Source organism: Melozone crissalis, unplaced genomic scaffold, assembly GCF_028551555.1.
Source record: "Melozone crissalis strain CALT ecotype California unplaced genomic scaffold, PUWL_Pcris_2 ptg000042l_1, whole genome shotgun sequence".
Lineage (NCBI taxonomy): Eukaryota > Metazoa > Chordata > Aves > Passeriformes > Passerellidae > Melozone > Melozone crissalis.
In genome coordinates, this window is record NW_026535820.1 from 2,763,316 (window position 1) to 2,776,329 (window position 13,014).

General features: G+C 44.1%; 1 protein-coding gene across 2 annotated transcripts in view; it reads right to left on the reverse strand.

Annotated features, from left to right (window-relative positions):
• KCNB2 (potassium voltage-gated channel subfamily B member 2) overlaps nt 1-12,632 on the reverse strand; it is a 182,561-nt gene extending 169,929 nt beyond the window's left edge. Inside the window, exons 1-2 of one of the 2 annotated variants that reach the window (XM_054285310.1) lie at nt 12,552-12,632; nt 11,488-11,687 (exon numbers count right to left, since the gene is read on the reverse strand). The gene's annotated coding sequence lies outside the window, so the exon portion shown is untranslated. Of the gene's footprint in view, nt 1-11,487; nt 11,736-12,551 lie in introns of those variants that run through there. The other variant, XM_054285309.1, reaches the window with a different exon arrangement.
• Between the last annotated feature and the right edge of the window lie 382 nt (nt 12,633-13,014).

Genomic DNA, 13,014 nt, shown 5'->3' on the forward strand with positions numbered 1-13,014 from the left:
TGCAATAATAAAATTACTTTGTAGCAAAATACCTGTAATATTACATAAAACTCTTCAAATCAAAGTCAATTCTTTGCATTAAATAAAAATGAAAACTTCAAAGAGTACAACTCGAGAAGCTAGGGAAAACCAGAAGGAAGGTTAAGTTCCCTCCCCCGCACCACAGACATGCAGCTTTTAATGGTGTGACTCTCACATCAATCCCTTCGTCTTTACATGAACGGGCAATTATTTACCATTTCTTTTCATCTTTCTCATTCAGTATTTGGCCTCTGATGTTATTCAGCTTTTCCTGCTGCAAGGCCTGCATTACACACAAAGTGCTGAATTCCCCTCAGGGAGCTGTCCCTCTCCTACCCAAGCACTTCCAGGGTATCCCAGTCTCCCCCTCAGTAGGAGGCCATTACTACCATTGCTTTATAATGTAGAAATGAAGGTCATAGATGCCTGAGGTACCCAACAATTTTGGCTGCTCAGATTGAGATAGCTGCTTTTTACAGAGTCCCTAACATTTTCAGCCCTTTTGATGGGCATGCCTACACAACCAGATTAAACCCTCAGGCTGAGGAACCCAGTTATCTGCGCTGTCACGTTGCCGGAACATCGCCTGCCATGGCACAGTTAGGACTCTCCCAAGTCATTTGCAAGGATGGCTGGAGAGCCCACATGCTTCAAGGCCTGCTCCTAGTAAGTGGTTTGTTCCCAGCCATCTGCCTCGGAGCGCAGGGCAGTGTAACTGCACACACAGAGGTTGCTGTGCTGAGCAGTGCCAGCCCCTTCCACGGACCCCATGTGCAAGATCTCTCTTCCAAAGGGATTCACATCCCAGCCACTCTTGCATGCCTTAGTCATAAACATCTCTCCCAATCTTTGCCACACAAATTTTGCCAAAGAAGATGGAGAAGTTACAGTACATAAGCACGCTTCACTGCTGGAGCATGTCCTGCATTTAAAGCAGTGAGGAAAAAATATGCGGTACCTAAGAAGAGGTTGTATCATAAGGACCCCAGGAAAAGTGAACTATTTTGCTTTCTTCTGGCTTTTAAGGGACAAACTTCTACCATTTTTGTCAGAAGGTGTCTTTTTGTCAAAATTTGTCAAATTGTTTTCAATAAAAGATTTGATTAATTAATTTCCTTGCTTTGAAAACAAATGGAAGAGTTTTTCACAATTTGCTGGAAGTGTTTTCAACATTTTAAAACAAAATCTGGTTCTAGATGTAGTGATATTTAATTATCCTTTTAAAAGTTCAAGCAAACTCTGGATTTAAAAGAAGAGATTGAAAAATTATTAAGCATTAAAGAAATTATTAAATGGGTTATTCCATTCAAAGTATTTATTTTCAGGTCTGAAGAGTCTAAGATCAATGTGCTGGATTTCTTCATGTGCAGAAACGCTCACCGAAATCAAGAAAGATCTCAGGAAACAACTGTTGCACTTACTAGTTTAGCTATTAAAACTGACTTATGGCTTAAGAATTTCAGGCTGCGTTTAATGCAGGTATGTAACACTTTCTGGGGAAAATAGCTTTAGGTTCTGTAGGTGTAATGTCAGGGGAAATTCAGACTAGACAATAGGAAAAATTTCTTCACCCAGAGGATGGTTGGGCACTGGAACAGACTCCCCAGGGAAGGGGTCATGACTCCAAGCCTTTCAGAGTTCAAGGAGCATCTGGTCAATGTTTTTAGTCATATGGTTTAGTTTTCAGTTTTAGATAATCCTGTGAGGAGCAGGGAGTTGAACTCAAAGATCCTTATGATCCCTTCTAGCTGGAGAACTGGAGGTACTCTGTGATTTAAAAAAAACTTTAGAAAGCCTGTGCTCACCCCAGCATCTGATTCTTAAAGCCTACAAACGAGATCCAGCAAGTTAGCCAAGAAAAGATGAAAGAAGTTGGTTGTGACAAACCAATATATTTTTACTGAGTAAACACATTTTTGCTAACTTATTTGTTTGTATGATTCTTCTTTCAGTGTCTGTTTTGCTGTAATCTCTCTGCTGCCACATCTTAGCTCTCAAATGTCTGCTCTTTGTTTCAAAATATAAGGATCTTTAGTTTCTTAATGGTGTGCTGCGGGATCTTTTACTAGAATTTCCCCTTAATTTCAGTTTTTAAAAAGATAGCTGAGGTGATAGCTAAAACTCTGCATAAAAGCATCCTGCTCAAATGAGTTGTTAGTTATTTCCATTTCCCACCTCTAGAGAAGTCACATCTCATATAGTTAAGGATTGGCAAGCTGAACGCGGGAAGTGTCAGGAAACATGTCGAAGAATTCCTGAGCATCCTTTGTATGTCTCAGATTCATATCTATATGCAAGAACACATGCATGTGTGCACAGGAGAGAAATATCTGAGCCTTGATTATCCAAATTCTGGTGACAGCGCTTGGCACAAGTCCTCAGGGGCTCCAGTGGGTGACACCACTCAGAGCACCGTGGTCTGAGGGGACAAAGATGGACCTTAGCCTGTGTCCCCTGTGACACAGCTTCTCTGTGAGCAATGCCTGGCTCTTGCCAGACTACAGTCATGGGCAGAGCTGTTACTGGAGAGCTGAGTCTTTCCATGAACTAAGACAAATCCCACCTGTTGCTTTGACTGCTCTGTTAACAGCTATAGAAGGGCTGGTCTATGAAAAGTAAGGTATAAGAGTAAATCCTTGCTTTAAGAGTAAGCCCTGCAAAATCAGCTCTTGGGTCTATGGCTAACAGGTCTGAAATGATGATTATTTCTACTTCATAACAGATCTCACCGGTTATTTATTTCTGGTATGGGAAAATTTAAACTTTGGCTGCACAAAGTCTTGGAGATCTGCAGGAAAAACCTCAAAAAAGATGAGGCCTTTTATAGACCAACTTTTCAGATTGACTAAATCAGTCTGTCTGCTAACTCGCTGTTCTCACCATCTTGAGCACAGAGGTGTCTTTTAGATGGATGAGCTGAACTTCACCAAGGAGCAGCAGACTCTGAGACTCTATATATTCCCTAGGAGCCTTGGATAAGAAAACCCAGACAGAAATAGGTAAGGTGACAAAAGACAGAAAAAGAGGGAAAGTATAACTGATAAAATGTTTTTAAAGTCTTGCAGTCACACAAGCCTGGCAGTTTTGGCTTATCTGAGTTTTCTAATACCCCAGTAGCACTTGTAATCACTTACTGAGGCTCTTATGCAAGGTAAAGCCACGTGGGTGGGCTCTAGACACACTACAGGTGATGCAGACTGCTTTACAAAAAGCTACATGCTCTTGAGAGCATTCAGAGTAATTTTACCTCAAGTCTCATGGAATTTAGGGCTCAAGTGGTCTTTCTGAGTAGCACCTCTTCACAAGTCTGTATCTGAGCACTGGGATTGTAGCATCCCCTCAGCCTGCACTGGGGTCTCAAGACAGCACTGAACACGGTTTTGTAGCCCACTCAGTGCTGAATCAAGATCCCCACCAAACTTTATTTCAGATCAGCTCTGATTCTCTCTTTCCTTACCAGCAGCTCTGCTGTTGGTGCTTGTGACAAGTGTGGCTATATGATCCCTACAAACAATCCTGATGCATACCTGCTCAGTGTACAAAAACCTTTCCATTTCCATTGCAGGTTGAAACATCTCTCATTTAGGATGTTGTTGTTGGTCATGTCTGCACTTTACTGCTCATGTTTACAATTGGTTGCTAAGGGCTGTTACTGCTTTTGCCAAAGATACTGTCTTTCACTGCTTATTTAGCCTTCCCTGGAAACTTCTGAGGAGATGAGCTGTCACAGAGAAGTACAAGGCCGAATGGCAGATCATTTTCTTTAATGTCAAACAACCTGATATTACAGAAATGTGATTATGTAAGGTCCTCATGTCAGGTCTAAATCAGACTACATATTTATATCCCAACTAGCACTCTGGATCCAATGGTTTGATTGGTGCTTCCATACAATTCTTTGAGAGTCCACAGATGTTACATGTTCAGGATACACTAATAATAGCAAATACATTAATATTAATAAATTAGAGCTTTGAGTTGCAATTTATCCATCCACTACCTGATTTTCTCTTCTAATTGCATTGCAGTGCATTAAGATGATGGAGGAGATTGTCAACACATCATTTGTTCTTTCAGGAGGCACTAATGTAACCAGTTGTCCTAAAGCAATTGGTTTTAGGATTATTCTAAATATGTTAGCTTCTCTAGCCCTTCAATCTTCCACTGCTCCCTGCCAATAACAGTGCTGCCAAGTAGCTGAAAGCAGTGAAGAACTTCACAGATGTCTTTTTGTTGTGCTGAAGAAAAGCCTGCACAGTGCAGTAATAAATGATGATTCTAGGTTTCTAGGCAGGGAAATATTACACAACATATAATATTATCCTATATACATAGAGAATGATGTCTGAAGCAGAGAGGCACATCACACAGAAGAATGAGATTTTATCCCTCTTTGAATGAATTTGCACCCAAAATTTTGGAAGTTGCATTTTGGTCAGAATCCTGGTATACTGTTGAGTTTTCTAATAAAGAAAAAGCATGCAATGCCACCGTCCCAAATCTACAATTAAGAAAAGCAGAGTTGTATTCCTAAGTGACTTCGGAAATTAAAACATTTGTGTTCAATTGCTGCTTCTGTCAAAATTTCATTTTCAGCCATTTCCAACTGTTCCCTGATTCAATCAAGGTGAATGGTGGGCCTAAACCTACCTGGGCCACAGACAGGAAGAGACTTGGCCAAGTTACAGTTTGAAAGGAGCAGACTTACTCAAGAGACATTTGTCTCAGCCCATTAGGAGCCCATCTCAAACTCCTATTGTGGTCCTTTACAGAAGCCCTGAAAGCAGAACAAAGGAATTAATCAGGCCTTGATTTTTGGGAGACTCAATTTTTGACAAGTGCCTTTGTTGTTTGTTTTTCCATGGCTGGAAATGTCCCCGAGGTCACAGCATCAGCAAGTCTTTACAGAAGGCTCTTATCATTAAAAATTAAGACAAAATTCCATCTAATCTTGATCTGAAGAATCCATCCCTTCAACATCTTGACGTCTTCAACTATAGGATGCCTTGGAAAAACATCCCAAACTACTACTACAAACTGCTGTACAGAGCCTAGGGGAACCCAACATCTTCTTTTTTCTATCTGAGGAAAGCAGTCACCCAGAAAACAGAAAACTTTGCTTCCTGACCTTATCTGTGACCTTATCAGTTCTGGTTCCACAAAATGCACAAAGATACAGTTGGTCTGGGGGTCAGTAAGGGGAAGCTGTTCTTAGGAACTCCAGTTTAACACTGTAGAGAAGAAGCTACACTGACTTTTAGTCCTACCTGATACCAAGAGTATTGATATTTTTTGACCCTCAAATTGACCTGACAATAGAAAAAAAGTGAAGACTCACTATCATGCACAGCCCTATGCTACTGTTACTATAATTCTGAAATCAAGACAGGCTAAAAGGAACACTTTTATAAAAATGCCACTATAAATTAATTTATTTACTTGTATCAAGCCAAAATGTATTTTTAAAAGCCACAGCATCCTCTTAAAAAATGTGCTTCATCAGAGCCATTAGTTCAGGGTTTCTAATATTAAACACCCAAGTCCCAAGTTCAAAGAAGGGTGTGGGAACCTCTAAGGCAGGATCAACTCGATACCTCACAGTCAGGAAGAAGAAGCTCTTAACTTCCATCCAGGCCCAATGCATAAGCAGGATCAAAAGAGACACGACCCACCCACATGATATTCTAAGCCTGGAAACCTCCTCTTACAAGAGATATGTAAAATAGTCCTTCCAAAGAATTGAACAAGGTCTACTCTTTCCAAATACACCTTGAGGTGGTGGCCTTGGCTCCACCTTGATGTCATTGCCTGGTCATTAAACATTCACTGAAAGGACCACACTCATCCCTGTGACTCAAACCTGTGGTTTACATCTTCCAAGCTCCTGCTGCTATCAGTAATCCCCAGGACAGCTGCAGTGATGGAGACCATCCCCACTCCTACTGAACAAGAATGAGGCAGCCTGTGCTTGAAAGACAACGGACACGAATGAGTGTATAACTGAAGGGTGTGACCAGTCCTTTGGTGAGTGGTAATCCTGGACTACAAGAAGTGAAATGTTTATTTGCATCATGTTAATCTATGAAAGGCCTAAAAGCTCAATTTTTCTCCATCAGTACCTAAACCACAGAATTACCGAGGAACAGCAAGATATTTTTGCTTCTACCCGGGTTATCTATTAACATGTTGAAGCAGCTAAAGATTCTCATCTCTTCTTCAGTTCAAAAGGAGCAGAAGATACTGCAGAAGCACTGCTAATGCCACTTTAATGACATGCCTAAATAGGGACCAAAGTGACTATCAGTAGCCAGGCTAGTCCTGAGAATAAATTCAAGTACAAAACTTACCCAGTTAAGAGGTTTGCCCTGTGTCAGCAATAATAAGAATGAAGAAAGCATAAGAGGAAATATTCCAGAAGGCAAGACCTTCTAGACAGCACTCCTGTCAAGGTAGAGCAACTCTGTGCTGTTAATCTCAGCAACCACTGGAAAAGCACGTTCAATACTGTCATTCACAGTTGTGTGATTTCAAGGCTAATTAAGCCTATTCACTGTTTTGAGTCTGCTTAAATACATTAGTGGGATTCTTCTAGCTTCTGCAGCTTGCCAGCACTTTCTGCTCAAACTGTCTCAGAATGTCTCTGGTATATGCAAATTTACACTGAATGAATGGCTATAAATTATAGCAGGATTATTCTGCCATTTGAGATGAGATGAGGTCAACAACCTTGTAGGTAACCAAATCTTCATACCTTAAGAGGGCAAATGACACAACTGAAACCTGTATAAAAAGAAACACTGTGGCTTCATTCTGAGTTCTTGCATTTGACTGTAGTTTTTAATCTCTATGTATATGGAAAATACAGCTAATTTTCTAAAAGTTAACTATTGATGAGGCACTGTGAAATACTACTTTATGAACTGCCTTATAAATGCTCTGAGGCAAATTTATTCTGTATTTGGACTGTACTGCCATAACTGATTTCTATTTCTTAACTTGTTAGGCAATCAGGGGGAGAAGCTCATCTCCAGTGTCATCAAAGAAGATTAGGTTTGAGAGCTTTGTTCAGTTAATTATCAGCACAGCTTTGCATTCATTTCCTCGTAGCGTGGTTTTACCTGAAGGGCTGACATTTATTTCCTCACATCCTAGTACCTGGTTATGATGGCAGAGAGAACACCTCCCAATAGCAAAGTCTGATTTCCTAGTAGGAAGCACTTTCCTAGGGATAACACAAACCTAGGGGCTTATGCATCACGTGCCAGTGCTGTGGTGAGAGAGCTGCTCAGCCCCTCTGCCTTGGCTGAGGCTGCAAATGCCCTCACAAAGTTTCACAGCGCACTGTGCTCCCCTGTCAGGGGGCTGTGAGGGGCAAATTAGTCAGTTCCCATTGTTCCCTGTAAAGAGTTCAGCTGGTCTTTATCGCAGCCTGCTCCTAAATGCTCAGAGCTGCATTATGCCAGCATTACATATATTATTTATTGGCTAATAGATTGTTGTTCTGACTCTCTTGCTGGTGCCAGCAGTGATGCTACTGACTACTCTTTATAGTCATCCAGAGAAGGAACAGGGATGTACAGAATCCAGACACCTAAGTCACAGCTGATCTATCATTATGGCTAAATATAGATTTCCTGCATTAGAAACAAATAAATTTAAAACCCCACTGATTTTAGTGGCCTGAGACTTTTCTTTTATTGTTTCCCTACTGTTCATACAATAATCCAGGAAGAAGTGCGTTCAAAATAATATTCCTTGTTTTCTGATTATGCCGTTAACATCATCATACTTTGATGCTGGTGAAAAAAAAGTAGTTTAAAACACTCATCCTTTAAGAAATTCATCCATTAAGAAACTCCATCCCTCCAGACTTGGAAGAAGGAATGTATTGCACAGCAAACAAGTGAAAACTTAGGAAGATGCCAATGTGTGACTTGTGCTGAAATTTCTGCACATTCTGTAGCAAGCACTGGGACAGACAAAAGGCAAAATAGCCTTTGCTGTCCTTCCAGATTTTTATGAAGAATACAGGCAGGTTTAAGCCTGATAGATTTTAAATATCTTGACTGATGCATACTCTCCTAAGGCTTTTATGGTATATACTGGTTTGGGAAGCTTTACTGGGACTGACTTTCTACAGTAACCAAGATAAGAAACCTCCAAATTCTGTTCAATAAACACTTGAGTTGTTAAGCTTCTCTGTTCAATTTTTTAAAAGAATTTAGCCATATATATGCATTTTACTTGGACTTTATTTGAGCATGACTGAGCACTGTATATATTATAGCATGCAATATGATACCTCTAATTGCATACTAGTGAAGAAAAAAATGAAAATAATGAAATTCTTTCCATATCTTTTCCATATAGCCAGAGAAGTATAGATTAAAAACATATGAAGCTATGGGATTGCACAAAATCTACATTTGCAATAGGATTACATTTACTCTGTAATGTCCTAAGGAATTTCTTCCACATTATCCCATAGAACACTGTTGCACATCTTAAAAAATCTCTGCAATTTAATATTGGAAAATTTATTTTGGTTTGAAGTTAATATTCTTGTTACAAAGTAAACACGCATTTCTCCCTACTAAAATGTGAGTTAAAACACAATTCCAAAGATTTATTATGAAATCCAAGAAATCAAATACCCAGTTCCACTACTCCAGCAATAACCACAACAAAAAGATGCCAACTACAGATGGGAAATCAAAAATATTTTCTCTTGGGGTGCTCATATCGTATTACTAGAAACAGCAAAATACAACAAAGTAAACTACAGCCTGTTTTTTTATCATGCAACCATTATAATGTTTATTTTATATTATTGTTTAATGTTTATTTTATATTTGTTTTATATTTATGTTTATAATAAATATAGATAAATAAAATATAGTTCACATACCCCTTAGCTAAAAAAAACCCTTATTCCTAAACATGATAAAAACTTACTATTGCAATATTAGACAAACATGTATAGTCCTCTCAGAGGCAATCATTGCTTAATTCCAAGAGCTGTGAGCATTGCTGGGTCAGAAGACATTATGTAATAAAATGATGAATTAATAGAATTGACCATTGAAAACATCCAAAAATTCATTTTTAGGCTGCATGTATGTCTACTGTGATGAAGTTGAAGTGTTGTACAGCTTTAAGTGCTTCCCTGTCTGGCTGCCATCTCTTGCTGTGGGGAGCAGCAGGTCTGTACTCTGGTAAAACAGACAAACACCTCCAGGAGGGTCTGCAGTGGAATCCCACTGCACTGACATACTTCCAGTCACTGCCCCCTTCACCAGATATCTCAGCTTGCATTCCTCCTCTGAGCTGAGACCAGACAGACCTTCCCCAAGGTGCTGTTTATATCATGACAGACGGAGTAAAACACTGACTGAAATATCCATCCTTCAGGAGGTAGCTTTAAATACAGGACCATCATGGAATATACTTTACCTGCACATGTGGTTACATGAAGCTCCAGGAAGTCACATCAGATCAGGATTTTTTTTTTTCTAAAAGTGACAGTAGCAAACTCTTTGGCAAAATCCCAGCTGTTGGCAAGAAAGCTATTGCAAATCTTGACCTCTCGCCTTGCTTTGAATGGCAAGCCAGAATTTGCCAATTAACTTTCACTTAGAAGAAGAAAAAGGCTGAGTATGAATAAATATATGTGATATGGCATTGTTAAGGCAACGGGACATTTCAAAATGCTGAAGCAAATGGAGATGTTCAGGCTGAAGCATGCTGCTCTGAACAGCACCTCTCCCTCATCTCGAGCTGAAGATGTTTCACTGCCTGCACACATCTGAGTGAGGGCAACCTGCTGAGCTCCAGCAACAGCATCCAGCCGAGAAAAGAGGGAGAGAAATTTGAATGCTGTGGTTAGAGCAGCCTGCAGAAGCACTCATTGGAAAAAAAAAATAACAACAAGCCAGCTGCAAGTTCTACTAATGCTGAACTAAGTGAGAGTTTATCAGTTGTATCAGATTTATCAGCTGTTTGAACAGAATAGACAGAGGTGCTAAGAACCAGAAACAAACTATTTTTTTCTGTACTGCATCTTATCTCTCTGGGAAAGACTCCAGAGTTTTGCTAGCACATCTTGGTGATCAGAGAACAAACAAATCCCATAAGTGGCATGTACTCACTGACCCTGCTCCCCTGAAAGTTTCTACTAAAACTCCCTGGAGGATCATGTCCCAGGCTTGGTGGAATGTTCAGTTTTGCAGACCTTGCCCAGCCTCTGAGGCTCGGTGCTAGCTCTGCTCTAAGCTGGACAGACTCGCCAGCTGAGCAAACTTGAACTCTAGGTGTTTTTAATGCAAAATGTTACCAGACAGGCTTTTCCCCCTCCCAAGCCTGCCCAGTCTCCCTGCTGTTCTTCCTCTCCTAAACCAATCCTGGCACCTAGTCAGAGCTCCAGGACAGGGTCACTGAAATCCTTCACTAAGGTGTGCTTTTAATAGCAAGGTCTTGATGACTATGTATTCGCTAAGGAACATTGTCTCCACCTGATGCTATGGACACTTGCTTTCTTACACAAACATTGAAAAAGTGACAATTTTGGCAGTGTTGCTAGAGTCAGTGTTTTCTGCATTGAATTAAAATGTCCAAGAAACTGCATATATATTGCCTATTGTATCTTAATCATTATGTAACTTGAATTGAATGAAGTCCAAACCCTACTATAAATATGGACAGTACATACACAGGGTATAAACAAAGGTCTACCTTCACCCAGGCAGTGAAATTCTGACGGAAGAAACACACTGAATGGTTTGTAGAAGCCATGTAGCCAATGAACATGCCTATTCATAAAGACATTTAGATTTTTAAATCCAGGGGCCAGCATGCTCCCTACCTACAGAAAGCATATATGACAGTATATTTTAGACTACCACAATGCTACATGTATTTTCTTCTGTAGAGGGGATTTTTCAGTCCCCGGGAGGATGGGATAATTCCAACGACAGCTACCGAGAAGGCTGAGGTTTTGTATCATCAGGTTTCCACAAGCACTATCAGAGCATCGGAAACAAATGACGAGCCTTTATCGCTAGAGCTCACCCACGGCAGGAGGCAGAATACTACGAAATGTCATTCCCTCCCTCCCTTTAGCAGCTCTGAAGGAACAAAAACACAAGCCACGGTTTCCGAAGCGCTCCAGGGTGAGGGTTCTGTTAGCCAGCCTCAGACGGATCCAGGCAGCCGGGGAGAGCCCCGCGGCTCCGTCCCGCCCCGCCGATCGCGCTCCGTGCCCGGGGGCGCTCCCGGCCCGGGGCACCCCGGGGCTCCCGCGGGAGCTCCGCGCTCCCGGCCCGCCCGGGCGCTCCCGGACCGCGGGCAGCCCTCGCCTCCGCGGGCTGTCCCAGCAGCGCGGCAGCTGGCCATGGCTCGGGCTCTCCAGTGAACACAAATAAACGCAAAAGGCAGCCCTCGGCGCAAGAGGGATGCCCTCCCGCTTACCTGGCTCCGCGGGCGCCCGGGGCGCCGCCGGGGGCTGCAGGAGGGATTCCCCAGCGCTGGCAGGGGCTGCTCGGGCTTCCCCGGGCACCGCGCGGCCGCCACAGCCACGGCGAGGGATTTGTTTTGGTCGCTCCTTCCCGGGGAGGGTTTTCCTCTACATTCTCGGCTCCACATCACCGCCTCTCCCGGCACGGAGAGGGCTGGGGGTGGAAAAACCACGGCAAAGGCATCTCCCTCCTACCCCCGGAGACGAAAACCCGCCGGAGCAGCCGCGCGGCGAGCGGCTGGGGTGTCGGGCGGAGGATGGGGGGGGCCGGGGGGGGATAAGAGTGGAGCCCTCGCTGCCCTCGCCCCGCCGTAATCCCCGGCTGCATGCGAGCCGCCGGCTGCCGGCGCGGCCGCCCGTGTCTGCGGCTGTGCGCGGCGGCGGCGGCGGCGGCGGTGCGGGGCGGGGGGGCACGGCCGCTCCCGGCCGGGGCACGCGGGGCGCCCCCCGCCCCCCGCCCGCCCGGCGCGCTCCCGAGCGCCGCGCGCGCCCCCGCGCCCGCCCCGCGCTCCCCGGCACGGCGGGGGCTGCGCGCTCCCGGCACTGCCCCGGCGGGCGCGCGCCCCCCTCCCCACACCGCGCCCGGACTAAGGGGGCGCATCCCCCGCACCCTGCTCGGGTGGGGATCCGCGCTCAGAGACACCAGCCACGCACAGACACCGCGCCAGTGCCTCAGGAGGGGTGCGCACGCTCACAGACCCACAGACAGACACACAGACACACACGCACACACACTCGTGCACATGCATGTACACACACAGCCCACACTGACCCCCCAGGCAGGGGATGTACACACGCACGCACACACACAACCCACGCTAAGGGCACCCTCCAGGCAGGGGATTCCCCTCTCACACACGGCTGAATCCACGTTAACATTCCTACGTATGGGATGCACGCACCTCTCAGACCTCCCCAGACAGGGAATGTGCGGGCTTGCACACAAACACACACACACACACACACACACACACACTTCCATGTACTGTCCCCTCCCACACACACAGACACACTCCACCTTCTCCTGCTCAGTAGTGCATCCACAGCATCCCTTCCCAGTTTTCCTTTCCCAGCCAGAGGCTGGAAAGCCCAGCAGGGCACACAGCGCACAGCACACAGCACAGGACTGTACCCGGCCGCTGACCCGGCCGGCCCAGCCTTGCTATTGACATGCTGAGAGCCTGCCGAGGGCTGAAGCCCACAGCAGAAATCCAGTGCCTGGAGAGCCAGGACCCTTCACCCCTTCATGGGGCAGGGCTAATGCATTTTTGTCATCAAGTCTTGGCAAGGTTGCAGGCTGCAATCAAGACTTCAGCTACTCCTGCTGCCTCCCATAGTATTTTATAGCTCTTTATTGTTTTTCCTTGATCATTCCAGATAATGGGAGGAAGTCTCTTTCCCTCATTCATTAGTGCCCCACTATATTTCAGGTATCAGATTAGAAAGCTTTTTTCTTTTTCAAGCTCTTCTCTGTTTCTCAG